The sequence below is a fragment of the Talpa occidentalis genome, unplaced genomic scaffold, assembly GCF_014898055.3.
Source record: "Talpa occidentalis isolate TD23 unplaced genomic scaffold, MPIMG_talOcc4v2.1 talOcc4.15, whole genome shotgun sequence".
Taxonomy (NCBI): Eukaryota; Metazoa; Chordata; class Mammalia; order Eulipotyphla; family Talpidae; genus Talpa; species Talpa occidentalis.
The window spans coordinates 10254262-10269785 of record NW_023601543.1 but is presented as its reverse complement, the minus strand read 5'-3'; positions in this window follow the sequence as shown (position 1 = coordinate 10269785).

The window sequence follows — 15524 nt, the reverse complement described above, 5'->3', positions numbered from 1 at the left end:
TTCGATCCCTGGCTGGCCAGGGAGAAACCCATATGGCACAGCAGACCTCCCCTGTCTCGCCCGCTGCTCCCCTCAGCAGTGTATTTCAGTAGATCTGCCTGTTCTGCTCCCCACTCTGTCTCTGGTGAATCTTCTCACCCCCCGCATCTCTGACCTGTACCCCAGCTATTGTATGCATAAATAAATAAATCTTTTTAAAAAAAGAAGGGAGATTGGGAGCCCTGTGACCCCGTACACTAGTTCAGAAGATCTGCAATGTGGCAAAGGAATCTGCATTATTCAAGTTCCCCTCTCCCGCATCCCTTGATTCTGAGGCAGATGTACCAAGGTCACACTTGGAGAAACAAGATGGATTAGAACCTTCCATTCTACCCCAATTTCTGCCAACACCTGGGTCATTTCAACTTCCACAAGACCAACACTGCAGCATCATAGCCAGAGCGAGTTCCTTGCCCTCTTCCCGCTCATTATGTCTAGTCTTTGAAAATGGACCTGGGCCTTTAAATATGTTTTACTTTGCCAGCTGGCAAGCTATGAAGCTTTATCAGTAGCAAGTAGTGGAGAGACGTTGCAGGAGGAAGGGGTTTGACTTCCTGTTTCCTGTGTGCTCACACCAGACTCCTGCCAAGTTCCCAGTTTTCCTAGCGCTCACCTTCTGCAGCAGTGCACAGTGGGTAGCAGCTTCCCTGATACCACCATGGGGTCATTCTGTTACAAAGTGTCTCTGGTGAGACACCTCCCCTGTGGCTGGGAAACCAACACCCTAAAATGCCACATTTTCAGCAAGTTTCAGGGGCGGATGTCCCATAAGTTCCACTGACTCAGCAGCCTAGCAACTTCTCCAGCAAGGCCTGGTGAAGGCCATGGGTGGAAGGGGGCATTGTCACAGCTCTAGGGTTGGTGACTGGGATATATTATTTTTCTATTGTCTGCTATTATATATTATATCTGTTATTCCCATATTCTTTTACAATTCCCTTGACTTCTTGCTGGCCAGTCCCTCATTACTCCGATCCCCTGTTGTCATTAAGTATTCTTTGTTAACTGTTTCCTGTTCAAATTATTCTGTGGTTTCTCTGCCCAGGCTGACACACTACATTGTCAATGAGCACGCTCCCATATCAACCAACCACCTGCAACCTCTCACCTCTGCTTTGCCATCACACAACTACTCTGTCTCCTAAATCCTGAGTTCAAACATTGCATTTTCTCACCACAACTTACCAGTTTGTTCAGTTCTTACCACTACAACTAGTACTGAACCTCTTAGGGATATTTTTTTTTTAGATTGATTTTATTTATTTATGCATATGAGAGCTGGGGTGTAGGCCACTGGTGCGGGGGTGAGAGGATTCATCAGAGACAGAGTGGGGAACAGAACAGGCAGATCTACTGAAATACACTGCTGAGGGGAGCAGTGGGGAGACAGGAGAGGTCTGCTGCGCCATGTGGTAGCTCCCTGGCTGAGGATCGAACACGTGCTACAGTGGCTGCTGATAGCTTCGTAATACTGAGACTTAACCCCTTGCGCCACCAGGGAGGTGCTCTCATAGGGATCTTTAAGGCATTCTTGTCCAAAATGATCACACAAATTACATTCCCACAAGCAGGGGGTGATTTCCCATTGCTGTCACTTGCAATTTCAGATTTTTTAAAATGTTATTTTTGTGAGTGTGAAGTTTACTTTCCTTTTTCTTTTTTTTTTTAATTTTGAAATTTACTTTTCTCTCATTACAAGTTAAGTTTAAGCATGCTTTTCATAAGTTGCTTGGCCATGCACATTTCCTCTTCTGGGTGATATTTGTCCACTTCCACTGCCCACTATTGTATTGGGTTATATGTCTTTTTGTTACTGACTTGTAAATGTTTGTGATGCTTTGTGGATACTAAACCAGGGTCAGTTGTGAATATCTTCTTGTACTGTTGTTATTCATTCTGTTGTATATTTTAAGAAACTGAAGTTAGTTCTTGATTTTTAAAAATAAGATACTTTTATCTCCCTCTCCTGTAAAATCAGTCCAGAATCTGGCAGCCCAAGTCCGGCATGCAGCTTCAGAGTGAACAGAGACCCAGATTCTATCGCACACCAAGATCTCAAGCTACAAAGTAATAGATAAATTAGTCTTTATCAGAATTAACAATTGTATTTCAAAGAACATCAAGACAGTGAAAACACAGCTCATGGAATGGGACAAAATATTTGCAAATCATCTATCTGATTAGGGACTTGTATCCAAAATATATGAAGAATTCTTATAACTCAATAATAAGACAAATAACTAAAAATGGGCAAAATATCTGAATAGACATCTCTCCAAAGGAGACACACAACTATTAAGCACAAGAAAAAATGCTCAACATCTTTGCCCTTCAGGAAAATGCAAATCAAAACCACAATGAGATTCTACTTCACATGCATTAGGATGGCTATAATTAAAAAGATACTTAATAACTAGTGTTGGTGAGGATGTGGACAAATTGGCACCCTCATCCTGTGCCAGTGGGAATGTCAAATGATGCAGCTGCTGTGGAAAACCTTTTTGCAGTGTCTCAAAATGTCAAACATCATTACCTTGTGGCCTACCAGTTGGCCCCCAAGAGAAGTGAAAGTATGAGTCCACATAAGAATGCATTTGTAGGGCCTCCCTGGTGGCGCAAGGGGATAAGCACCGCACTGTGAAGCAATCCGCAGCCTTTGCAGCATGAGCTCAATCCCTGGCCAGCCAGGGAGGAACCCACATGCGCAGCAGACCTTTCCTGACTTGCCCGCTGCTCTCCTCAGCAGTGTACTTCGGTCTATCTCCCTTTTCTGTTCCCTGCTTTGTCTCTGGTGAATCCTCTCACCCTCCACATCTCTGACCTGTACCCCAACTCTTGTATGCATAAATAAATAAATCTTTAAAAAAAAAAAGAATGCATTTGTACACAAATACTCAGAGTAGCATTATCATGATAGCCAAAAAACTAAAATTAACCCAAATGTTCAGGTCCTAACAAATGGAAAGGTAAAACGTTATAATCAAATACTGCTCAGTCATGATACATAAATTAATCTTGAAAACATGCTAAGTAAAAGCAGCCAGTCACAAAGGTCTTATACTGTATGTTTATTTACTTTTTTAGTAGTATTCTGTTACAGTTTGAATTGTTTTTCCAGGTTATATTCTGTTTCTACTTACTCAAAATGTTCAGAATAAAAGAACACATAGAAAGTAGAACAGCAGTTGGCTAGGACCCACCTAGGGGTGGGGTTGAAGGGAAATAAGGAGTGACTGGTAGTGGATATGAGCGCTTGGGAGTGGTATTGGTGAGGAACAAGTGCGTGGACCTGTTCATGACTGGAAATACTCTGCCAGCAACCTCCTCATAGGCACCAAAGACCAAACATCCATCCAAATGAACTTGGCTGGGGCTGACAAGGTGACAGGCAGGTTCAATAGCCAGTTTAAAACCTATGCCATCTGCGAGACCATTCACATGATGGACGAATCCGATGACCCCATATACATGAAGAGCAAAAATCTGATTGGTCATGGTGCTCTTCCTTGTTTGTTTCTCTTCTCCTAGGGATCAAAGTCTTCATTGCTGTTGTCTTATTGTTTGAAAAAAGTTGTTTCATATATTTTGTCCAGTTCTCTAGTTGTTTGTATTGGGAGGACAAGTCTATACTACATAATCATTCGTGAATAGAAGCAAGTGAATAGAAGTTGGTTTAGTCTATTTTTAATTGTATCTTCTACATCATGCAAAAAATGAGACCTAACACAGTTGTTTCTTGTTATTTCATAAGTGCTCTTTAGATATTAAGGATATCAACTTTATAATAGATGTGCCTTAAATTTTTTCCTAGCTAGTGTTTGTCTTTTAAATTCTACTTATTTTGGGCCTCCCCGGTGGCACAGTGGCTGACCGCTGGGCTGCGAAGCTCTGCAGCCCCATTTCGATTCCCCTGCCACCGGGCAAGGATCCCACATGTTGCACAGACCTCTCCTGCCGCACCCGCTGCTCCCCACAGCAGTGTATTTTGTCAGTCTGCCTGTTCTGTTCCCCACTCGGCTCTGGTGAATTCTCTCACCCTCCCCTGCTTCTGACTGTACCCAGTGCTTGTATAAATAAATCTTTAAAAAAATAAATAAATAAATTCTACTTATTTAAAGGGACCAGGAAAAAGACTAATTATAATAAAGTAAAAATCAAAATCAACAAACAACTATAAACCAGAGACACACTACGGGGGGAGGTGGAAGGAGGGTCAAAATAAGGGGGGTGGGAATTGTATGGGGAATACAACCAAGGTGAAAATGCATACATTGTGCAAAAATGAAAAATGATGTAAAAATATATAAAATAGGGCCTCCCCGGTGGCGCAGGAGTTGAGCACTGGGTTGCGAAGCTGCCTGCAGCCTCTGCAGCACTGGTTCGATCCCCGCTGCTCCCCAGCCACCGGAGGAGGGTCCCACATGGCGCGCAGACCTCTCCTGCCGCCCGCTGCTCCCCTCAGCAGTGTACTTCGGTCCTTCTGCCTGCTCTGCTCCCCGCTCTGGCTCTGGTGAATTCTCTCACCCTCCCGCGCTTCTGACTGTACCCAGTGCTTGCATAAATAAATAAATAAATAAATCTTTAAAAATATATACATATAAAAAATAAAAAATTAAATTAAAAAAATAAATCCTACTTATTTCTTAACACTTACTATATAAAATGTTAAATTTTGTATCTAACTAAATATACCAATCTTTCCCCATTTTGATGTATGCCTTTTATATCATGCTTAAAGTCCTTCTTCAAGGTCACCTGAGGAATTAATCCCAGGGAAATAATGACAAGTTCAGAAGCTATATATTGATGACAATAACGTCACAATCCACAGAATAAAAAATTTAATAGAGTAGCCCTCATCAAAATTAAGAACATTTGCTTTGTGAAAGCCCATCTGAAGAGGATGAAAAAATAAGCTACAGACAGGTATAAAATATTGCAAATTGCAAATCACATATCTGATAAACACCTACTATCTAGGTCTTCATCTCAAAACTCAACAGTAAAAAAAAAAATCCAATAATAAATGTGCAAGAGACATGAACAAATATTTCATGAAACAGGGTATGTGGATGGCAAATAAGCACAAGATGTTCAATATCATTAGCCACTAGGGAATGCAAATTAAAACGACAATGAGATAATAATACACATGTATCAGAAGAGTTGAAATTAAACAAAAATGTTCTAGCACCAAATGCAGCTGAGGATGTATAGAAGCTGGATCACTCATACAGTGCTGGTAGAAACATAAAATGTCACAGCCACTCTGGAAAGTAGTTGGCAGTATCTTTAAAAACTAAACAAATATTTGCCATACAGCCTAGCAATTATACACTTGGGGATTTATCCCAGAAAAAAAAAATGGAAATACAAAAACTTACACATGAGTGATCACAATGCTTTATTTGCCACAGCCAAAACCTGGAAATAACCCAAATGTCTTTCCTTCAACAGGTCAGTGATTAAACTGTGGTATATCCATACCTTGGGATATTACTTGGCAATAAAAAGAACAAAGGCTTGCCTATAAATCTCCAGCCCCAACTTTATAAGCCAAATTCATATATTCAACTGCTCACATTGGTGTGGTCTGGGGCAGATGAGGGGCCAAAATCTGCCTCGTGACCACTGGCACCTCCCATGCTGGTTTGGATTCCTGTGTGATGCATTGGTCTGAACTCCACCTGTGCTGTCCTGCGCAAAAGGGTTGCTGGGAAGGGGGTAGAGCAGAGCAGCTATTTTAGGAGAGCCCTTAAAAGAGAGGCAGATAATCAGCTCTTTTCTTTTACAATGGATCTGCTGTTGTAGGAGCTGCTGGGGGTGAGCTCAGCCCCTGACCCCAGCAGTGGCAGACCTTTGTGCACGCTGCCAACCTCTACAATTTCACCTCACACCGTCAATCAGCACTGGACCTTCTCCCCCTCCCTCTACCTTGCTTGTTCACCCCTTCCCTCTACCCTGTTTGTTAGAATAAAGTGGTTTTTTTTCCTCTTTTGCTGCACCAATGGCCCTTTTGTGGCAGTGGGTGGCTGGACCCAGAACTGGCAAGAGTGGTTCTGGTCCAGTGACAACTTTTAGGCCCTTTGCCTGGTAGCACTTAGGAATCTCCCCTTTAATGATCTAACCTCAAAATCAACATACCCCAAAACTGAGCACCTGACTTTCCCCCTTCCTCCCCTACCCCACATCTTCCCAACAGAATGAGAAGCAAAGGGGTTGGATTGATCTGTGTGAATACTGTAACCACCAAGTCTACAAATCCTTGGAGTCATACTTGATTTCTCCTTGTTCACAGCTGATATCAAGGCAACCAACAAAGTCCTGTCAGTTCTACACAAGCCCAACCCAGAACCTGCCCTGCTCTCACGTCCTCCACTGCTGCCACCCTGGTCTAAATTATCCTGTCTTTAACCTGGGTCTTCACTTTCAACTCATGACAATTACCTAAAATCCCAGGAGGCAATGGAAAAGGCAAAGTGCAATTCTGGGTACACAGACACAGGCAGAGAATGTAAAACATGCCCAAGGAGGACAAACTCAGGGTTTTTATGGGAAGAAAAGAGGAAGATGAGATAAGTGGTTAAAGAAAAAAGAGTTGATTAGTGGAAACAAGCTTAAACTCTTCTTGGCTATACGTAATTGGTGTCTGAGTCTCTAGAAAGAATGAAAAAGGAAACTGATTCTACCCTTCAGCTAAAAATCCCCAATTATCAGTTCTTTCCCAATAACTTCTCAAACAAATGTTTGCTTCATGACTTCCTAAAACAATTGCTTTTGGCTCAACCCAAAGCTCTTGGACCCAGTTTGAGACAGGTAATACATTTCTCTGTTATGGCTCCTCAACTCCATTTTTAAAATGGCTACACAGATGGAGCTGGAAGGGATCACACTCAGTGAATGAAGCCTGAAAGAAAAAGAAAAATATTGGATGGTCTCACTTATAGGAGGAATGTAGAGGATCCAAATAAGGGATCAGGGGAAAAAAGTAACTATAATAAAGTAAAAATCAAAATCAACAGGCAACAGGCAACTATAAACCAGAGACATTCTGCAGGGGGGACAAGGGAGTAGGATCAAAACAGGGGTGGGAAGAGCACGAGGGACTATGGTGATGGTGCACGGGTGAATGGGTGGTGGGAATTTCACGGGGACTATAACCCAGATGAAAATGCATACATTGTACAAAAATGAAAAATGATGTAAAAAATATATAAAATAAAATAATAATTAAAAAATAAAATAAAAATGGCTACACTGATGTCAACTTTTCATACCCCAATAACCCCTCACCCTGGAGTCCCTAATACTATTTTTCCCCCTTTACAGTCTATTCTGCACACAGGAACCTGAGTAATTCTTTTAAAATATAAATGAAATCGTCTTCAACTGCTCTGAATCGCCCAACAACTTTCCATCACATGTAGATGGAAATCCAGAGTGATGTCAGGAATCAGGCTGCTGTCGTGAGGCTAGGCCTCTGAGGAGGTGAATCTGGTGGGAATCAAAGGCGCCGCTGTGGCTGTGGGGAATGTGCTCTCCTTTCCCAGCAATGGGAAATATGTGTCTTAGGGAAGTCTTTACTAGTGTTGGAGCATTGGCTTTTCAACTAAGAATGGTTTCAGGTTATTCAAAGGTCAAACATACCATAAGGAGACAAAATCTCTTACATTTTACAAGCATTACCTCTATGAAATCCAACTGCTACAGGGTTTTTGGTAAAGCTGGGTAGAGAGATCTTCTAGTCTTTTCCTTGGGAATGGCCTGTAAAGAATTTTGCTTATGAAATTAAATGAAATGTGGTTTGCTTAACAGCACTATGCCAATATTAATTTCTTAGTTTGATGAAAGTGCCACAGTTATTTAGGATGTTAGTAGGGGAAGCATGATTAAGAGTATAGGAGACTCTCTGTACTACATTTGCAACTCTTCTGTAAAACTAAAATTTTCTGAACATTAAAAAAATTCAAAAAGGGGGCCTCCCTGGTAGGGCCAAGGGGTTAAGTCTCAGCACTATCAAGCAAGCTATCACCAGCCATTGCAACATGGGTTCAATCCCCGGCCAGGGAGCTACCCACATGGTGCAGCAGACCTGTCCTGACTCATCCGCTGCTCCCCTCAGCAGTGTGTGTCAGTAGATCTGCCTGTTCTGTTCCCACTCTGTCTCTGGTGAATCCTCTCACCAGCACCCCCCATACCTCTGGCCTGTACCCCAGTTCTTGTACGCATAAATAAATAAGTAAATCTTTAAAAAAAGAAACTACAAAAAATTTAGGACTGATAAGAGGGAGCTAAAAAATGAATACTAGTGCTTCTGTGAAAAATACAGAAGAGAAAAATCAGAACTCCATTATATTTCCAGATTATGAAATACAAATCTCAAAGTGATTGTCACATTACTATAGTGGAATTGCATAAACTCACATGTTATGAATAGCAAGACACCTTTAGTACTCTCATTAAGAGGAAATCCCAAGGATTTTAGGAACTCTGCACCAGAAATGGAGAGAAAGTCCAAGTATTGGATTGTCAGAAAATTTGTTGTAGAGCAACCCCGATACAAAACGGGGTGCCTGGCGGTGGGTCCTCACCCGCGCGCTTAAAAGGACTTACCAGTGCTCTACTTCAGGCACACGCGAAAGGTTAATAAAAGGTTTATTTACAAGGAAGGGGAAATGAGGAAATGGACAGCTCAGGGAGGAAAGTGGGAGACAAAGTTTTAAATGAGTCCTACCCGATCCGCCGATCAGGAATCCCAAAATGGCGCTCTCAGAGCTGGCTGCAAGCCAGGAGGCGAGCAACAGCGAGCACCCCCAAGGCTCACGTGTTTGGTTTTTATACCCAACCTGGCTGCTTAACTCCACCCTCAGGTCCCAGCCACCTTCCCTTTGGTGATGATGGGATTTGTCTTTCCCAATGTCTTGATGGCTTTAGTCTGGACTGGGAGTGGAGTCCACAAAGCCTGTATGGGATTAGCTCAGGACATCATTTCTCCCTAGCAAATTCATGACATTTTTTCTATGTTTTCTATGCAAAAAATGTGTCATTACTTTTCTGACAAGCCAATATATAGTTCTCATTATAAATCCCAATATTGCCAGAGAGAAATCTACATAGAACAGCAGTAACTACTACACACCCTTAGCATTCACCAGCTTTTATTATATACTTCATTGATGCCTATTTTACCCATTGCAAATGCACAACTCAATGGTTTAGCAGATTTACCACGTTGTGTGAATATCACCATAAATTCATTTTAGAATATTTTCATCACCCCAATAAAATCCAATTTACTGTTAAATAAGTTCCCTGCTGCCATCACAAGACTGGGACAACTACTTTCCTGTCTCTATCAATCTGACTGTTCTGGACATTTTGTCCAAGTAAAACCTTGCAGTATGTGTGATACAATATGTGTATCAATATATGTAACTGTGTTACCCAGATGGCAGAAAGCTTACAAAGCAACTTTTTTCATCAGGAAGGCCCTTAAAGCTCTTTAGTTAAGACTTCGGCATTCATTGCAACCCAAGATTAAACCCTAAGGCAACTTGTACGGAGAGGACTCTGGTGACTTGACATCACCTTAGGTTTATTAACATCCATCTGAATAATGAAATTCCTGCCCAAGAGAGATCTTGGCCACCTTTTTCAGAACATGCCATCCCTCCTCAGGCAAGATCTCATCATAAAATGACACGGCCTGCAGAAGTAAGATTCCGGACATTCCATCCTGCCCCCATCCTGTCCAAATACCAATAATACTGGGAGGGGCAGAAGCAGGGTCCCCCAGCCCCCCGAGGAGCACATCTGCATCTCTGCCACCCCGCAGTCCAGCTGGGCCTATTGCTCTGTTTCAAGGACCAGATAAGGTCTGGCAGGTCTGGGAGGCCTGGGAAGAGCCTTAACTACAGTTTCCCCCAGACTCCAAAAGAGGGAAGGAGGGAGGGGAGTTTGAGTTAGTCCCCGAACTGGAAAGAGGGATGGGAGCAAGGTATGCAGAATGAGCAGGGACCCCTCAGAAGCCAGAAAGAAAAATCCTTGAAAACCTCCCCCTGCACCGCTCAGGGCAGCTCTCCTGCAGTCCCGAGACGCCTGCTGCTACTTGCAATTCTCTGTCCTATGGCTTCCTAATAAACTTGTTGCTGGCTCTAGCCTGGTGCTTCGTGAAAGTCTTTTCTTGAGCGACACTAAGGACCCTCGGGTGTCCTCGGGGTCCTCAAGAATCCTATAAAAAGTCTAACTCACTTTAGGAAGGTGGCGCGGTAGCTTAGGAGCTGCCCCTCTGTCTCCTACTCGATTAAAGTAATAAAACTGTCACAAATCCCTAAGTCGGACTGGTCAATCGGCCCATGCACCTAAGCAGCAAACCCTTTGAGCCTGATAACTGACACTGTCTGAAGGGAAAATCAGCCCCACCCCCATCCCTCTGGATTCTTGGAATAGTCACAAAACAGCAACAGATGGGTTAGCAAAGGGAAACAATCAGTGTAAATAACGTGCTTGGGGAGCTACAATGATCGCACCGGTTCCGTCACTGGTTAGGGAAAAGAGGGTAGAAATTTGGTGTTGAGGGTCCCCAGGTGTCTAGGGGACAAGAAGGATCAGATAATGGGGTTCTGTGTGTGGGGTTCTTCGGTCCCTCCAAGAAAAAATTCACCAGATGTTCCCATTCATCAGCACAGCAAGTTTATTGAGAGAAAAAAAGGAAGAGAGATGCCTGCAGAGACACAGGCGGGCAGGAGAGTGGCTTTTTGCCAGAGCGGGGGTGGGGTGTTCTATTGTGTTCTTTGGGGGAATTTTTTCCTTTGTACAACCTATTGCCTTGGGGTCAGTGGGTTGGTCTTTGAAAATCGATAATCCTCTCTGCCCCAACCTCAATAATCTTTTCAGACCACACCTTAGATTACTGGAAATTTCCACAGCTCGTTTAGTTTGACTCCTTAATCATCCCTACCCCCCACCTCTGGTGTTTGTCCTTTTGAGACCTTCCATCCTAAATCTTTCTACGCTCACGTTCCATCAACTTCATCCTAACACATGACAAGGAGGAAAAGGACTTCATCTTTGCTCTGAATAGAGATGAGATTGTTAGATAGATACTTTTCCAATTTATATCTAAGTCTGAGATTCATTTGCAATTAATTTTTGTGAGTTTTGGGTCAAAGATAATTTTTTTGCCTATATATGTCCAATTGCTTCAGCGCCATTTGCTGAAAGACTTCTTTTCAGTAACTCTTGAGTCAATGAAGAAATCAAAGGAGAAATAAAACACTACCTGGAGACCAAAGAAAATGAAGAGAAAAGCTACCAGATCCTACTGAATGCAGTAAAAGCAGTATTAAGAGGGAAGTAGGGGCCTCCCTGGTGGCCTAGGGGTTAAGTCTCAGCACTATCACGACAAAGGCCTGAGTTTGATCCCCGCCAGGGAGGTGACCCACATGGCACAGCAGACCTCTCCTGTCTCACCCGCTGCTCCCCTCAGCAGTGTATTTCAGTAGATCTGCCTGTTCTGCTCCCCACTCTGTCCCTGGTGAATCCTCTCGCCCCCTGGCCTGCAAAACTTAGACTCTTCCTCTCTGGTTGCATTCAGAAAACCTCCCCAGAGAAAGAACTAGAGAATATCTGTTTCCCTTTTCTCAGGGACTGGACTGCTGTAACACTCATTGTCCAATGCCCGAAGGTGGCTGTCTCATTCTTTTTTTTTAATCATTTTTTTAAGATTTATTTATTTATGCAAGCACTGGGGTACAGGCCAGAGGCACGGGAGGGTGAGAGAATCCACCAGAGACAGAGTGGGGAGGAGCAGAACAGGCAGATGGACCGAAATACACTGCTGAGGGGAGCAGCGGGCGAGACAGGAGAGGTCTGCAGTGCCCTGTGGGAATCTCTCTGGCCGGGCAGAAATCGAGCCAGCACCGTGCTGCGCTCAACCCGCCGTGCCTCATTCTAGCTTGTCCAGTCTGACAGGTGGGATGGCAGGTGCAGTTCCAACGACCCCATCATTGTCAGTAGAAGCTCTGTGTTTCACTTCAATTTTTTAAAAAAACATTTTTTTAAGTTAAAGGATGATTCCTAGAACGCACAGGTCAGATCACCCAGGAATGAAGTTTTAGGTCATACCACCAAGTAAACTAACACTATTAACTGAATTAAAAGGAAATGTAAAGGGAACTTTTAAGAAGATCATTATAAATATCATGGGTGGCCTTGTGAGCAGTTACCCAAGCAAGGCTTGTAGACCTCACTTGAATTCTTTGACTACTGAAAGAAAAATCACTGTAGTAAAAGTACACTGACACAAATTTACCATCTTATCCGTGGAAGTGTCCACCTCCGCGGAGCTACGTGTATTCGTATTCTTCTGCAGCCATCACCACCATGTATCCCCAGAGATTTTTCATCTACCCAAACTAAAATGCTGTCCCCATGAAACAATAATTCTCCATTCTCCCTCCCCAACCAGTTCTTGGCAACCACCATTCTACTCCCAGGCGTCTTTCTGATTGAATTTGTCTTTCACTTAATAGCGGAGGGCACCCATTGCTGACGGGAGTTGCTTCTATCCACGCAGGCCTTCCTGCATAGGCGTGATTGAGTTTAACAGAGGTAAGAGAAAGTGGGGTTGGAGAAATAAAAGAGGAGGAGACACAGGTGGCAAGCAAGGATTTTCATACTGTGCCTGATTCTTTCACATCAGAATGTTGAACTTTAGAGCCACTTCCATGTTGCAGCTGAAACAGCAGGGCTTGTAGCCTGTCCTGTCACCAGTGACAAGGCTTCTCATAGACCTGCCATTACTTGATGTCCTAGCGAGACCATCCATGGTGAGGATTCTGTTCAGGGTCCAGTATGCACCTTCCACATTCCCTTCCTGTACTATCGCGGTCCTGACAATGAACTTCAGATGTTTTACCATAACCTTGGATCTAATTCATCACTCTGCAGAGCCCCACACCCTTGATACCCAGTCGACGCTTCTCCACTAGAATTTTGTCCTTGGCTATATCATGCCCTTGTTTCCTCCCAATACTTTATATAGAATTTTCAGGAACAACTTTAATATTTTCAATCCATATGTTGGAAAATAGGGAGATAAGATCCCATAGATTCTATACTTGGAGTTGAATGCAATTATTTTCAAAGCAGTGGGCTATCTTCCTTCGGGGTGGTCCTGTAGCAGTCTAGTGGGATAAATGCAAAATAATGAAAGTGTGTTAAGCAGAGACATTTTTGGAAGAATAAATATGAGGAGAAAATCTCTTCATTCATTGAACACATTTTTTTTAATTTATTTATTCATACAAGAACTGGGGTGTAGGCCAGAGGTGCGGGGGGTCTGGGGGGGGTGAGAGGATTCACCAGAGAGAGTGGGGAGCAGAACAGGCAGATCTACTGAAATAATCTGCTGAGGGGAGCAGCGGGCGAGGCAGGAGATCGAACTCGTATTGCAATGACTGGCGATAGCTTGATAGTGTTATCTTTAACCCCTGCACCACCAGGGAGGCCTTGAACACATATTTGTTGAGCTCATACTGCCTGCAGATTTTTTTTTTAGGCTTTTGGGATACATCAATAAACACAACAGGTAAAGTTTCTTATCTCATGAAGATTATTTTCTAATGGGTGAAGACAGAAGTAAATAATGCATATAACAGGTAAATTATACGGTATGCCAGAGAGTAGTAAGAGCTTTATGGGAAAAACACTAGAGCGAGTAATGGAGTTCAGGCATGCTGGACATGGGGTGTGATGGGGTGGACAGATTGCAACATTAAATATGTCAGGTGGGGAAGGCCCCACTGAGGCGGTTAAAATATGAGCAAAGGGCCTCCCCAGTGACGCAGAGGTTGAGCGCCGGGTTGCGAAGCTGCCCGCAGCATCTGCAGTGCCATTTCGATCCCCGGCCACCAGGAGAGGGTCCCACATGGCACACAGACCTCTCCTGCTGTGCCCGCTGCTCCCCTCGGCAGTGGACTTCGGTCCTTCTGCCTGCTCTGCTCCCCGCTCTGGCTCTGGTGAACTCTCTCACCCTCCCGCGCTTCTGACTGTACCCAGTGCTTGTGTACATAAAGAAATGAATTTTTTTTTTTAAAGATATGAGCAAAGACCTGAGGGAGTTGAGGGAGTTATTCAAATAGAAATCTGGGGAGAAGAGTTGGTCAGAATTCCAAGTGAGTCCTACTGAGTTCTCTACTTGGGGTCACATAAGGCTACAATCAAGGTGTTGGCTGGGCTGGGCAGGGTAAGGTAAAAAGTATCAGGCTTTTCTGCCCTCCCGCCAAAGGATGGATGACGGAACCCTGGGGTCCTGAATGCATGCCTGATGGCGGGCACCTGGAGCAGGGAGTGGGCATAGGTAGATGGGATTCACCTGGGCTAAGACTGGGGTTTTTAAGGGCGGCATCACGGGGATGCCAGCAAAAGAGAAGCAGTAGCAGAAGCAGAACCACGATAGACGAGAGAGAATGCTAGAAGGCCGGAGAGCCCAGATGGAGTGAAGGCTTGCTGGGGGCTGGGAAGCCTGCCAGCGTCCCGGACCCCCAGCCCCCCTGCCTGCCATATGCCTGGTAAATCCCAATAAAAGCCTGCAAAAGCCACTGAGGGCTCCAGGACTCCTTCACCCGTCTGCTGGAGTCATAGAAAACCTGCTCTGTGCCCATTCCTGCCCTTACACTCCCTTTTCATTCATTCAAAGTCAACTGATAAGTGACCTTAATTACATCTGCAAAATCAGTTTTACTATGTCATACAACATAATCGTGGGTGCAACATCATAGCCACAGTTGAGAGGATGCAGGAGGGCAATTTGGGGGCCATTTTGCCATCCTGTCTATGACTGTCACAAAAAGAAACAAACCTGAATAAACCTCTATCAATAAGAGGGAAATTTTCCCACAAAGAAAATTCCATACCCAGATGATTTCATTAGTAGATTCTATCAGATATTGAAGGAAAAGATAACATCAATATTAAACTCTTTCAGAAAACGGAGAAAATATTTATTAATTCATTTTATGAGGTCAGCATTACCCTTCCTACGAGTTACCAATTTATTGTCTCTCCTTTCCAAGTTCACTCTTTTTGCTTGCTCTGTGAAAATGAAGCTGAGCCCTTTATTTTTCCTTTGCCAGCTGGCACAACATTAGGTAATAGGAAAACTTGTTTCTTCTATCTGGACGACTCCTCGTAATATTTCTGGCCAAATATGTGGGTTTTTTTCCTCATGTTGACCAATGCTGACAATAGCTAGGTGTCCTACAGCTCAGTTTAGTTCTAGTACCTGGAATGAGCGTCAGAGTCCACACATCAAGGGTTCAGTCCCACAAGACTGATCCCTATTAAGATGCCATTCACTTCTGACTGACAGGCTATAAATCAGGGGCTCCTACCACCCCCTTCCTCCAGCTCCGAAATTTGCTAGCCCACAGAACTCAGTCACGTGCTGTACTCACTCATTTATTCTAAAGGCTACAACTCAG